Here is a 13,817-nt window from a genome sequence, read left to right on the forward strand (position 1 = left end):
AATAAGTGTCCTTTGCAGTGAGGATGAGTTCAGACAGACTGCACACACACACACACACACACACACACACACACACACACACACACACACACACACACACACACACACACACACACACACACACACACACACACACACACACACACACACACACACACACACACACACACACGTACAGCAGAGTAAAGTGTGCCCTCGCTGACATTTCTCTGACATTCACTGACATTTGTGGAACAAACACAGACGTAATGTATGTTTACAGTCGGGGAGAGGTTCATTAGGTGAAGCTAACTTAGAGCAAATGAATGCAACTGCTCCTCCAGACGATTTTTGCCTTACAGTCGATGTCCACGCACCAGCGAAGATATCCGGTATCTTTTTGCATTAAATGGTCCCCCCGGTTCTCTACTAGCTTAGACCAACCCATGTCGTAATTGATAGTACAGGGAACCCCACATGCAAGAGAAAATAAGAAATAGAGAACAAACGAGAAGACCAGAAATGTAATGTATTTCCCCCTGACGTTAGATCTCCCAATTAACGGCCGCTGGCAGCCAAAACAGAGCAAGCCGAGTGAAAAATGCCTCTAATTGCAAACTATGTCATTGATCAACTAGGAAAATACACCGGGAAAGAAAATACCGATGTGGAAGTAGCATTGCGTTATAGCGCACACATTCTACTTGCTACTTAGCAGACATCACTCAAACCTTGTTCTCAGCTCCCCTCTCTCTTCCCGCGGGCGGTACCATTTCATACAGATAGACACATTCAAGTACAACCTAAGACAGTGGAAGACAACGAACAATAATCCTATATCCGTCCGTGGAATTACTAACGGCTTTGGACACTTAGGAAATGTCAAGGGGGCGTAGTCCTTTATCTTCTTCTCCAGAAATACCCCGGAGGAGAGGAAGAAAGGAGAGAGGGAGAAAAAGAAAAGTACCAACACCTGTAGCTTAGGCAACTGTTGACGCCATGGCAACAGCGAGAGAGATGGAGCTTGTCGATGGATCCGTCCCAAATGGCACTTTATTCCATATATAGTGCATTACTTTTGACCAGGACCCTGGCTCTGGTTAAAAGTAGTGCACTATATAGGGAACAGGGTGCCATTTTGGGACGCAGTACCTAGGCTACACAATGCGTTACTTTGAAGTCATATGTAACACTTGACTATGAGGTCTGTATTAAGTAATGGAAGAGGTTGCTATGAGGAGGTATGAAAAGGTATGAAGTGGAACAAAGGATTGAGTTAGAGATGGTGTTAAGCTAAACTAAGGATATTGAAGTGGTTCAGGTGAACTAAGGATGTATACTGAACAAACGTACAAACTCAACATGCAACAATTTCAAATATTTTACTTAGTTACAGCTAATATAAGGATATCAGTCAAATGAAATAAATTAATGAGGCCCTAATCTGTGGATTTCACATGACTGGATAGGGGCACAGCCATGGGTGGGCCTGGGAGGGCATAGGCCCACCTACCTGGGAGCCAGGGCCAACATCTAGGGAGCCAGGCCCAGCCAATCAAAATGGGGTTTTCCCTACAAAAGGGCTTTATTACAGACAGCAATAATCCTCAGTTTCATCAGCTGTCCTGGGTGGCTGATCTCAGACGATCCCGCAGGTGAAGAAGCCAGATGTGGAGGTCCTGGGCTGGCGTGTTTACACGTGGTATGTGGTGGTGAGGCCGGTTGGACATACAGCCAAATTCTCTAAAACAACATTAGAGGCAGGTTATGGTAGATAAATGAACATACAATTATCTGCTCTGGTGGACATTCCTGCAGTCAGCATGCCAATTGCACACTCCCTCAAAACTTGAGACATCTGTGGCATTGTGTTGTGTGACAAAACTCCACATTTTAGTGGCCTTTTATTGTCCTCAGCACAAGGTGCACATGTGTAATGATCACGCTGTTTAATCAGCTTCTTGATATGCCACACCTGTCAGGAGGATGGATTATCTTGGCAAAGTATAAATGCTCACTAAAATGGATGTAAAGAAATTTGTGCTCAAAATTTGAGAGAAATAAGCTTTTCGTGCTTATGGAACATTTCTGGGATTTTTTATTTCAGCTCATGAAACACGGGACCAAAACAGTACATGTTGCGCTTATATTTTTGTTCAGTATATTTTGTCTTTGTATTTTGCCCCCCCCCCCCCCCCCCCCCCCCCCCCCACACACACACACACACACACACCAACAGTATAACAGCGGCCAACCTCCACCTTTTCTAAACAATAATATTTCAGTTTCAGCTCTGAACACAACAACAGTAGGAGAAGGAAGATAATGACAACTGTTGGGGGTTGGGATGGGAATTTCAAAGTCTATTGTCACTGAAGCTGCTAATCATTTATGCCATGGTCGAGAGAGAACAATTATGATGCTCATGAGAAGAGAGCCTGCACACACACACACACACACACACACACACACGCACACACACGCACACACACACACACACATACACACACACACACACACACACACACACACACACACACACACACACACACACACACACACACACACACACACACACACACACACACACACACACACACACTCAAACACACACGCACACGCACACACACACGCACACAAACACACACACCTATTCACCCCACAGAGAACAGGCCTAGAGAATGTCCTGCTGGCAACTGATGTGACGTAGCTCATTGTTGGCAGTGGATTATGCCACTGTGATGTCACCAACACCGCCCCGTCAGTGGATGTATTCACATAATGCCTTGCTGTTATCAGATGAAGGCTCCACGCTGCCAAGATGGCTGAAACGCTGAAATGTCTTCACTACAACACATTTGTTATTATTGTTCCGACATCCAAGCCAACTCTTTGTATATGCTCTGTCTCTCTCAATCTCTTTCTCTCTTTCTCTGTTTGTCTCTCTCTCTTCGGTACACCCACCCACCCTTTCTCTCTCTCTCTCTCTCGCTCTCTCTCTCTCGCTGCCAAGATGGCTAACCACTGCCGTGCTTTTGTGATATTCAAAAAACGGAGGAGTATTGTTCACACAAACAGCAGGTGTTGACAGCAAAAGAACGAGCCAAGAAGGAGCGAAGCATATTTTCTCTTGAATTGCCTTGGCTGACTCACAGGAAATATCTTGAAAAATATTTGCAGAGGGAAGAGTGTGAAATTCCATCTGATGGTCATAGACAGTTATTTGTATGGATGGTTATGTGGATATAACATTTCCAATGTAATGTAACCCTTAATTCACCCAATATCTACACCTCTTAAACATTGTAAGATAAGATGCATATTGTAGAGCACACATGTTTTCCTCTTGAATTGCCTTGGCTGACTCACAAATTACAGATTTTTTTTTTTTTAAACATATCTGCAGATTGAAGATTGTGAAATTGCAGTTGGTCATAGGCAGTAATGGTTATTGATGGTTATGTGGATATAACATTTCAAATGTAATGCAACTCTCAATTTCCCAACACAGATGTAGGATCTTAATTTGAGGGAGTTTACTACAGCAGGAAAATACTCCTGCGGCAACAGGAAATGTGAATTATTATGCAGACTCGAATAAATAGTTTTTTTTTGCAGGAGGTTTTCGGGTTGATACATTTTACCCTTTAAAGTGGAAATTACAAACTTTAGAAGCATTTTTAAACCTCGAACACAACAAGTTTGGATTTCCTGCTATGAAGGAAAATTCTCAGCAACGAAAAAGTGATCAAATTAAGATCCTACATCTGTATTTGCACCTCTCAAACATTGTAACCTAAGACGCATATTGTAGAGAAAACAAATGCACACACACACACACACATGCACACACACGCACCACAGTCCTTTCAGTCACAAACACTGAGTACACACGCGCACACACACACACAGGCTTGCGCTGAGGAAGGGAGAGAGAGAGGGAAGGAGAGTGTGTGTGAGAGTCTGACAGTGAAGCAGAGCAGTGTGCGTGGAGCAGAGCGCCCCCAGTGAGCCAAATCATTTATTGTTCCACTTTTCTAATGAGCTACAACTCATGTTCAAACGAGCCACACGAGAGAAGAGTAGAGGAGAGAGGCACAAAGTGAGAGAGGTTGTGTGTGTGTGTGTGTGTGTGTGTGTGTGTGTGTGTGTGTGTGTGTGTGTGTGTGTGTGTGTGTGTGTGTGTGTGTGTGTGTGTGTGTGTGTGTGTGTGTGTGTGTGTGTGTGTGTGTGTGTGTGTGAGAGAGACAGAGAGAGAGAGAGAGAGAGATAAGAGAGAGAGAACCTGAGCTCTGTCTAGCAGGCGAGCACTTGTCTCGGCCCCACAGCCCTTCCTTAAAACAACCACAAGTAAACAAACAACAAACGATAAGTAAACAAACAGAAATAGAAACACATGCAGTCAAAGACCAAAAGACAGAGAATGGTCATAGAGGCACCGCTGCTTCAAAGTAGCGAGGAGCCACTCACACGTGGGAACAGGTCAGTGTGATTAGCATGTTAGGCCCTTCACTCTGAAGTGTCGTGATTCACTCATGGGAGACAGTGGCCAGGTAAACAAAACCAAAGCATGGATTGCTATCTTACCGTGTCCATAGACTGCTTATGGGGGAAGGAACCATCATGTCATTTTGTCATTTAGGTTCACTATCCCTTTAATTAAACACAGGCCAAAATGGATCATGTTTGTGTTTGCGAACTAATGGAAAGTACAGTCAGTAATAATGTAAAAACTGGGAATGGGCAACAATGGTGTGAGAAACACTGAGAATCAATCAGAGAGAGGAGAGAGAGGAGAGAGAGGAGAGAGAGGAGAGAGAGAGAGAGAGAGAGAGAGAGAGAGAGAGAGAGAGAGAGAGAGAGAGAGAGAGAGAGAGTGTGTTCGTGTGTGTGTCCTCTCTTGTTGGCCTGATGGGCTTGGTGGCAGAGGAGAGGATTAGAAACACAGAGAGAGAGAGAGATGGGGCACAATCAGCCCTGAACGGGAGTAACCCTCACTATTTCACTCTCCTGAGAGTACTGTAGAGAGGAGAGAAAAGACACACACCTACTGCTGTAGGGCCCCTGAGGATTGGGATTTTTTACATTTTATTTTACCTTTATTTAACTAGGCAAGTCAGTTAAGAACAAATTCTTATTTACAATGACGGCCTACCCCGGCCAGACCCGGACGACGCTGGGCCAATTATGCACCGCACTATGGGACTCCCAATCATGGCCGGATGTGATGAAGCCTGGATTCAAACCAGGTACTGCAGTGATGCCTTTTGCACTGAGATGCAGTGTCTTAGACCACTGCGTCACTCGGGAGCCCAATGTGGAGGGTAGTCGGAGGAGATGGTCTTTGGACCAAGATAAGTCAGGGTCTTCTCTTTGATGGGTTTACCCTGCTCTGGCTCAGAGAGAAGTGCTCAGCTCAAATACTGGCTTCTTGTCATCTCCTACTCTTTACTCTCTCATCTCTACGCTGCACGTAAAGAGTGTGTGTGTGCATGCGTATGTGTACGAGTGTGTGCGTTCGCACGTGTGTGAATCCATGTCAAATGCCAATACAGATGAAGGATCTTCATTTGAGCCAGCTTTCTACAGCTGAAAAATAATCCTGCAGCAAAAGGAAATTGGAATTAATATGTGGATTATAATTTATGGACATTTTTATAGGGGTTGATACATTTTTCGTCAAGGAAAAAGCAAGTCTGAAATTTCAAAGTCGAAATTTTTCCCTTTTTCAAACTCAAATATACTACAAGTTTGCACAGGAACATTTTCAGCAAACAAAAGAGGAATCAAATTAAGATCATACATCTGTCTGTGTGTGTGTATGTGTGTGTGTGTGTATGTGTGTGTGCATACGTGCATAAGAGCATGCATGCGTGTGCAAATGTACTGTATTCGAGAGTAGCCAACCAAGTGAACCTCTGCACGTATCTGAGTAATCCGAGAATATTTGGTGAGAGTGTGGAGCTATTTGGAGCTTTTTTTAAATTTGTTGAGTTTTTTTTTGTTATTTAAATCCCCCTGAAACCCAAAAGGATAGAATGACCCATTTTCCAGTCCCCAAAATTGCGTCTTACTGCTAAATCTTATGAAACGTGGCTGCCCCAGAGCAGTGTGGATTAGACAGAAGATTAAGAACCAGAGAAGAGAAGAGGGGTAAACATTGTGTTGTATGTATACACAGAGAAACACGTGTGCGTACGTACACATGCTGAAACACACACATACATACACATAAATAAACTGCTCACCTATGTTCTCACAAAAATATCCAATATATATATATATATATTTATATTGTAATGGTGAGAGGTTAGCAAGTTTTGGGGGTATGATACTTGTGCATCTAACTTTCTCACTCATTATTTTTCACGATTCATTCAGGATTATCCATAATCATGGTAGAGGTGTTTAGAAACATATTCTATTCTTATTTACAATAAAAGTCACTACAAAATGACACAATACATTATTTACCATGCATTTCTATTGGCCACAATGTCACGTTCCTGACCTGTTTTCTGTTAGTTTTGTATGTGTTAGTTGGTCAGGACGTGAGTTTGGGTGGGCAGTCTATGTTTTCTGTTTCTATGTTGGTTAATGGGTTGCCTGGTATGGCTCTCAATTAGAGGCAGGTGTTTGGCGTTTCCTCTGATTGAGAGTCATATTAAGGTAGGTTGTTTCACATTGTTTGTTGTGGGTGGTTGTCTCCTGTGTCAGTGTTTGTCGCACCATACGGGACTGTTCGGTTTGTTTGTACATCGTTCTTTTTGTGTAGTCTATTTTCCCTGTTCGTGCGTTCTTCGTGTTATATGTAAGTTCGTGTTGTTCAGGTTTGTCTACATTCGTTTTGTTATTTTGTTAATTATTCAAGTGTTTTCGTTTCGTGTTTTTTCCGTCTTGTTTAATTAAAATCATGTCATTTCAAAACGCTGCGTCTTGGTTCAATCCATGCTCCTCCTCTTCGGATGAAGAGGAGGAGGAGAACCGTTACAGAACCACCCACCAATCCAGAACCAAGCAGCGCAAGTTCGAGCAGCCAGCGGCCAAGAGATCAGGACTCATGGACTTGGGAGGAAGTATTAGAGGGAAAAGGACACTGGGCGCACATTGGGGAATATCGCCGCGCTCGTGAGGAGATGGAAGCAGCGCGAGCCCAGGAGCGGTGGTATGAGGAGGCAGCAAAGAGACGTGGCTGGAAACCGGAGAATGAAGCTCAAAACCGGATTTATGAAGGTATGCGGCTAGCACGGAAGCCCGTGAAGAAACCCCAAAAATTTCTTGGGGGGGGGCTAAGAGGTAGTGGGCCAAGGGCAGGTAGGAGACCTGCGCCCACTTCCCAGGCTAACCGTGGAGAGCGGGAGTACGGGCAGACGCCGTGTTACGCAGTAGAGCGCACGGTGTCTCCTGTACGTGTGCATAGCCCGGTGCGGGTTATTCCACCTCCCCGCACGGGTAGGGCTAGATTGGGCATTGAGCCAGGTGCCATGATGCCGGCTCAACGCGTCTGGTCTCCAGTGCGTCTCCTCGGGCCGGCATACATGGCACCAGCCTTACGCATGGTGTCCCCGGTTCGCCTACATAGCCCGGTGCGGGTTATTCCACCTCCCCGCACTGGTCGGGCGACGGGGAGTATTCAACCAGGTAAGGTTGGGCAGGCTCAATGCTCAAGGGAGCCAGTATGCTTGCACGGTCCGGTATTTCCGGCGCTACCTTCCCGCCCCAGCCCAGTACCACCAGTGCCTACACCACGCACCAGGCTTCCAGTGCATTTTCAGAGCCCTGTTCCTCCTCCACGCACTCTTCCTATGGTGCGTGTCTCCAGCCCAGTGCCTCCAGTTCCGGCACCACGCACTAAGCCACCTGTGCGTCTCCAGAGCCCTGTACACACTGTTCCTTCTCCCCGTACTCGTCCTGATGTGCGTGCCCTCAGCCCGGTGCCACCAGTGCCGGTACCACGCACCAGGCAAATAGTACGCTTTGAGAGTCCAGTGTGCCCTGTCCCTGCTCCCCGCACTAGCATGAAGGTGCGTGTCCTTAGCCCGGTGCCTCCAGTTCCGGCACCACGCACCAGGCCTACAGTGCGTCTCAGCCGGCCAGAGTCTGCCGTCTGCCCAACGGCGCCTGAACTGTCCGTCTGCCAAGCGCCGCATGAACTGCCCGTCTGTATTGAGCCTTCAAAGCCGCCCGTCTGCCATGAGCCTGCAAAGCCGCCCGTCTGCCATGAGCCTACAGAGCCTTCCGCCAGACTGGAGCCGCTAGAGCCTTCCGCCAGACAGGAGCCGCTAGAGCCTTCCGCCAGACAGGAGCAGCCAAAGCCTTCCGCCAGACAGGATCAGTCTGAGCCATCCGTCTCCGCAGCGCCATCTGAGCCATCCGTCTCTTCAGCGCCGTCTGAGCCATCCGTCTCCCCAGCGCCGTCTGAGCCATCCGTCTCCCCAGCGCCGTCTGAGCCATCCGTCTCCCCAGCGCCGTCTGAGCCATCCGTCTCCCCAGCGCCGTCTGAGCCATCCGTCTGTCCCGAGCCATTAGAGCCGCCCGTCTGTCCCGAGCCGTCAGAGCCGTTAGTCAGTCAGGAGCCGCTAGAGCCATTCGTCAGTCAGGATCTGCCAGAGCCGCCAACCAGACAGGATCTGCCAGAGCCGCCAACCAGACAGGATCTGCCAGAGCCGCCAACCAGCCAGGATCTGCCAGAGCCGTCAGCCAGCCATGAGCGTCCAGAGCCGTCAGCCAGCCATGAGCGTCCAGAGCCGTCAGCGAGCCATGAGCGTCCAGAGCCGTCAGCCAGCCATGAGCTGCTCCTCAGCCCAGAGCGGCCATTTATCCAGAACTGCCCCTCAGTCCAGAGCTGTCTCTCTGTCCGGAGCTGCCCTTCAGTCCGGAGTTGCCCCTCTATCCTGAGCTACCTCTCTATCCTGAGCTACCTCTCTATCCTGAGCTACCTCTCTATCTCGACCTACCTCGCTGTCCTGAGCTACCTTGTCCCGGAACTGTCCCTTATCTTGGTGTTGCCCCTTATATTAGGTGGGTGGAAAAAGAGGGTGGTCATTCTAAGGGGGAGATGTAAGCTGGGATTGACTATGGTGGGGTGGGGACCTCGCCCTGAGCCTGAGCCACCACCGTGGTCAGATGCCCACCCAGACCCTCCCCTAGACTTTGTGCTGGTGCGCCCGGAGTTCGCACCTTAAGGGGGGGGTTATGTCACGTTCCTGACCTGTTTTCTGTTAGTTTTGTATGTGTTAGTTGGTCAGGACGTGAGTTTGGGTGGGCAGTCTATGTTTTCTGTTTCTATGTTGGTTAATGGGTTGCCTGGTATGGCTCTCAATTAGAGGCAGGTGTTTGGCGTTTCCTCTGATTGAGAGTCATATTAAGGTAGGTTGTTTCACATTGTTTGTTGTGGGTGGTTGTCTCCTGTGTCAGTGTTTGTCGCACCATACGGGACTGTTCGGTTTGTTTGTACATCGTTCTTTTTGTGTAGTCTATTTTCCCTGTTCGTGCGTTCTTCGTGTTATATGTAAGTTCGTGTTGTTCAGGTTTGTCTACATTCGTTTTGTTATTTTGTTAATTATTCAAGTGTTTTCGTTTCGTGGTTTTCCGTCTTGTTTATTAAAATCATGTCATTTCAAAACGCTGCGTCTTGGTTCAATCCATGCTCCTCCTCTTCGGATGAAGAGGAAGAGGAGAACCGTTACACACAAGCACAACCAAAACAAACAGCAAATGCATCCAACAAAAGTGTAGAGTCACAACCTTGATGTAGTCATTGTGTGCTAGGAATAGGAGACCAAATACCAAACTTTTGACTACTTTAATACACATAGCTGAATTTTCCCCTATATTGTTGGTCCCTTAAAATGAAGGGACTATGTACAAAAAGTGCTGTAAACTCTAAACGGTTCACCCAAAATGGATGAAAATACATTCAAATTAAAGCTGACAGTCTGTACTTTAACCTCATCGTTATTGTGTCATTTAAAATCCAAAGCGCTGGAGTACAGAGACAAAACAACAACAAAGTTGTCACTGTCCTAAAGCTTTTGGAGCTCAATGTATGTTTTATTGCCACAGTGAAAAGTGTTGTTTTACAGCTTCACCTTGCGGTGAGCTAGTTTCAGCGTTGCAAGAGGGCTTCTCGACACACATGCAGACAATGAAGACACGCACGCACGTGCACACACACACACACATACACACACACACACACACACACACACACACACACACACACACAGAGTGTCATTCCCAAATCCTCTGGCTGACACCTCTCTTGGCTCATCTGTGGGTGTCTCCGAAATGGCGCTGTATTCTACATAGAGCCTTATGGGCCTTGGTCAAAAGTAGAGCACTATGTAGGGAATAGTATGTCGTTTGGGACGGGCCTTGTGTCAGAGCAGCTTTACCCCTGGCCCTGGTGTTGAATGTAGCACGGCTCCAACAGAGTGTGTGAGCGTGCCACTGCGAAGAGGTGTGGAGAAGAAGGACGTGACTGAGAACATTACTGGGATGAGAGTTTTTTACACACACACACACACACACACACACACACACACACACACACACACACACACACATAAACACACCACAACCACCACCGCATATAACGACAATGCGTGAAATACCACTTTTTTACAAAAACACACACACACGCACGCACACACACACACTCACCTGGCTGTTTGGGGTAATTAGTTTAATGTTGCATTAACAGTTGTCTCTCTTACAATCAGCTCAGTTTTCTGAAGGAGTGACGACTCCAGCACAACCTCAGCTAACGAATCTGCTTAATGAGCGAGAAACAACAAACGGCGTGGAAATATCCCACATTTAGGCGACAAATCGCTGACTTGTGAAAAACAACAGCATGGGAGCCAACCAGTGAGGCGTCTCTGTGGATTGGGTTCAGCCTAACCTAGGGTGCGTCCCACATGGCACCCTATTCACATAGTGCTCTACTGTTGACCAGAGGCCTATGGGCCCAGTGCGGGAAATAAAACGATCAGCGTGACGTTAAATCCACAAAAAGCTCTGTTCACATCTTCAACCACTCCATCGCTTGCCAAGATGAATGAACTCTTGGTTGCAGAGCTCCTGAAACAATGAGTCCTCTCTAGCCTACAGAGAGAGAGAGAGAGAGAGAGAGAGAGAGAGAGAGAGAGAGAGAGAGAGAAGCGGCTTGGATCCATAGCAATTTTCCAGTGCTACTCCTTGTGAAGGACAACATCTCGTTTGCAAATGGCCTTGCCTCCAGTGAGGGTAAAGATAGAGATGATTGTGTTCAGCTGGTGGTCTCACAGACGTAGCCAATGGCGTCGACGGCCACGTGCCAACTGGGTCTGATGAGAGGTGTGTCCGAAATGGCGCCCTCGCCAGCCACTGCCAACAACCAAAGCAAATTAAAATTGGAATTAGTCCGAGTCAATGACGTGCTGTCACTAAATTCCACCCCCGGCCACGACGTTTCCATCCAATGTCACCTTCCCCACATTGAAATGTGATGCAGTCAGGGATAAACAGTCTTGAGTAGCCATGACATCGTACGGATATGATAAGCTGAACAAGCAGAAGTCTTGGAGAAATCAGAGGGAGAGAGGAACCTCACAGTGCTTATGTGTTCGTTGATGATGCTATTTGGGGCTTTATTTTGAGTTGTTAATCACGCATGACTCATAGTCCCTTTAATGAATGCACCTCCGCAGAGACAGACAGGGACCTGAAATAGGCCTGGGTTGTTCTAACACAGCAGTCCTTTTCTTACCAGGGATGTTCTGACGGTTGTAGGGGAAGCACCGGGAGGACCACGCATCACCACCACCATCGGTCCAACACCCTCCTACACGGTGTCATCATCACCGTTAGGGATGATCACGGTTATTCGATTATTTGAATATTCGAACGGACCTTAGTAATCGATTTACTTCACTTTGGAGAATAAAAAAAAATCGGCCGATTTGAATGAAAAGGCTTTGTTAAAAATTAAATGATCTATGTGACATTGCTACATTTTTATAAAACAACAGTTGTATGACAGTTATCATCCCATACTGGAAACGTATTGACAACAACTGAGTGTTGGAGTGGTAATGACGTGGAGCAACGAATTGACTACTGAGATCCACGGACACAAACAGCGGAGGCAGCCCTAGGTGTTAATCCACTGACGCCTCATCAGCCACACTGGACCTGCATCAAACCACAGCGGCTGAAAAATCCATGCCATCGTCACCTCTCCAACAACCAACACTTGGCGTCAGTACCAAGTGTCTCTGGCACTGTCCAAACTGCGCTCCTTAGCAAACTGGCATGGCAAATGGCCTAGTCAACAGGACCTCTCAATGAGCAGCTAGGCAAAATCTCTTGCCAGGGGCCGTATGTAATGAACTGATCCTAGATCTGCACTCCTACTCTGAGACACTTTATTGATACGGGGCCCAGGTCTTTATGGCGAACGAGACTTGATCTCAACGGGACTAACAAAATACTATGGGCCCTGGTCAAAAGTAGGACATTCTATAGGGAATAGTGTGTCATTTTGGATGCAGCCCTTTTCAGAGTGGATCACTCATGTCCACAAAGCCATAGCTCTGCGTCCATCAACGCAGCAGTTGCATAACAGCGACACAATGACATTGACCTTGTCATTATGCCCAAAGAGACAGAGATCAACAGCCAGGGATCATGATGGCTAAGACCATCCACAGAGCTACAGTAAGCCACCACCCACCCACACAACAGGTCTGTGTCAATGTCAATAGACTCTCCACTGCATTCACCCAGAGGACTCTCAACTGCAGGACATACCAGTAGCTCATTTCCATAATCACGTCTCCATTGCCTTTACTGTATTTTCCCTCAGTGAGTGAATTAACCTGGCTTCCTTGTTAACCTGGTTGTTTAGCAGACGATTTTATTAAAAGTGATTTACTGTACAGAGAGGTGTCAACATCTCGACAGCAACTTGTATTTTTAGTAAGCTATATGTGGTTTATCCGGGAAACAAACCCACAACCATGGGGTTCGTTAAGCAAGGGTACAACTTTAGATAACAAACCTTTCCGACATGTAGGATAGGGAATCATGTCAGTAGTAGTGGAGGGAATCATGTCCGTTTTAGTGGAGGGAATCTTGTCAGTAGTAGTGGAGGGAATCATGTCAGTAGTAGTGGAGGGAACCTTGTCAGTAGTAGTGGAGGGAATCATGTCCGTTTTAGTGGAGGGAATCTTGTCAGTAGTAGTGGAGGGAATCATGTCAGTAGTAGTGGAGGGAATCATGTCGGTAGTAGTGGAGGGAATCATGTCAGTAGTAACGGATGGAATCATGTCAGTAGTAGTTTAGAGTAATCATTTTGTGTAGTTTAGAGTAATTATCGAGGTTAGCTAGCCAGGTTAGCTAGCCAGCTATTTTCGTCCTTCTAACGTAGTCAACACTGCTAGCTAGCCAGCTAGCCAACTTCTACCGAATAGCAGCACTGTAGAAACTATTACATTACAACGGAACGATTTGATTAGTGTAGTGTTAGCTAGCTACATAGTTGTCTTTGCTGTCTTTGTATCTAAGATAATTGTGTAGTTTAGAGTAATTATCGAGGTTATCGAGGTTACCTAGCCAGTTATCGAGGTTACCTAGCCAGCTACACTTTCAAACAAAGTCAACAACGCAGCCACTGCTAGCTAGCCTACTTCACCAGCCAGCAGTACTGTATCATTTTAATCATTTTAGTCAATAAGATTTTTGCAACGTAAGCTTAACTTTCTGAACATTCGAGACGTGTTGTCCACTTGTCATTCCAATCTCCTTTGCATTAGCGTAGCCTCTTCTGTAGCCTGTCAACTATGTGTCTGTCT

The sequence above is a fragment of the Salvelinus namaycush genome, chromosome 8 (genome assembly GCF_016432855.1).
Source record: "Salvelinus namaycush isolate Seneca chromosome 8, SaNama_1.0, whole genome shotgun sequence".
NCBI lineage: Eukaryota > Metazoa > Chordata > Actinopteri > Salmoniformes > Salmonidae > Salvelinus > Salvelinus namaycush.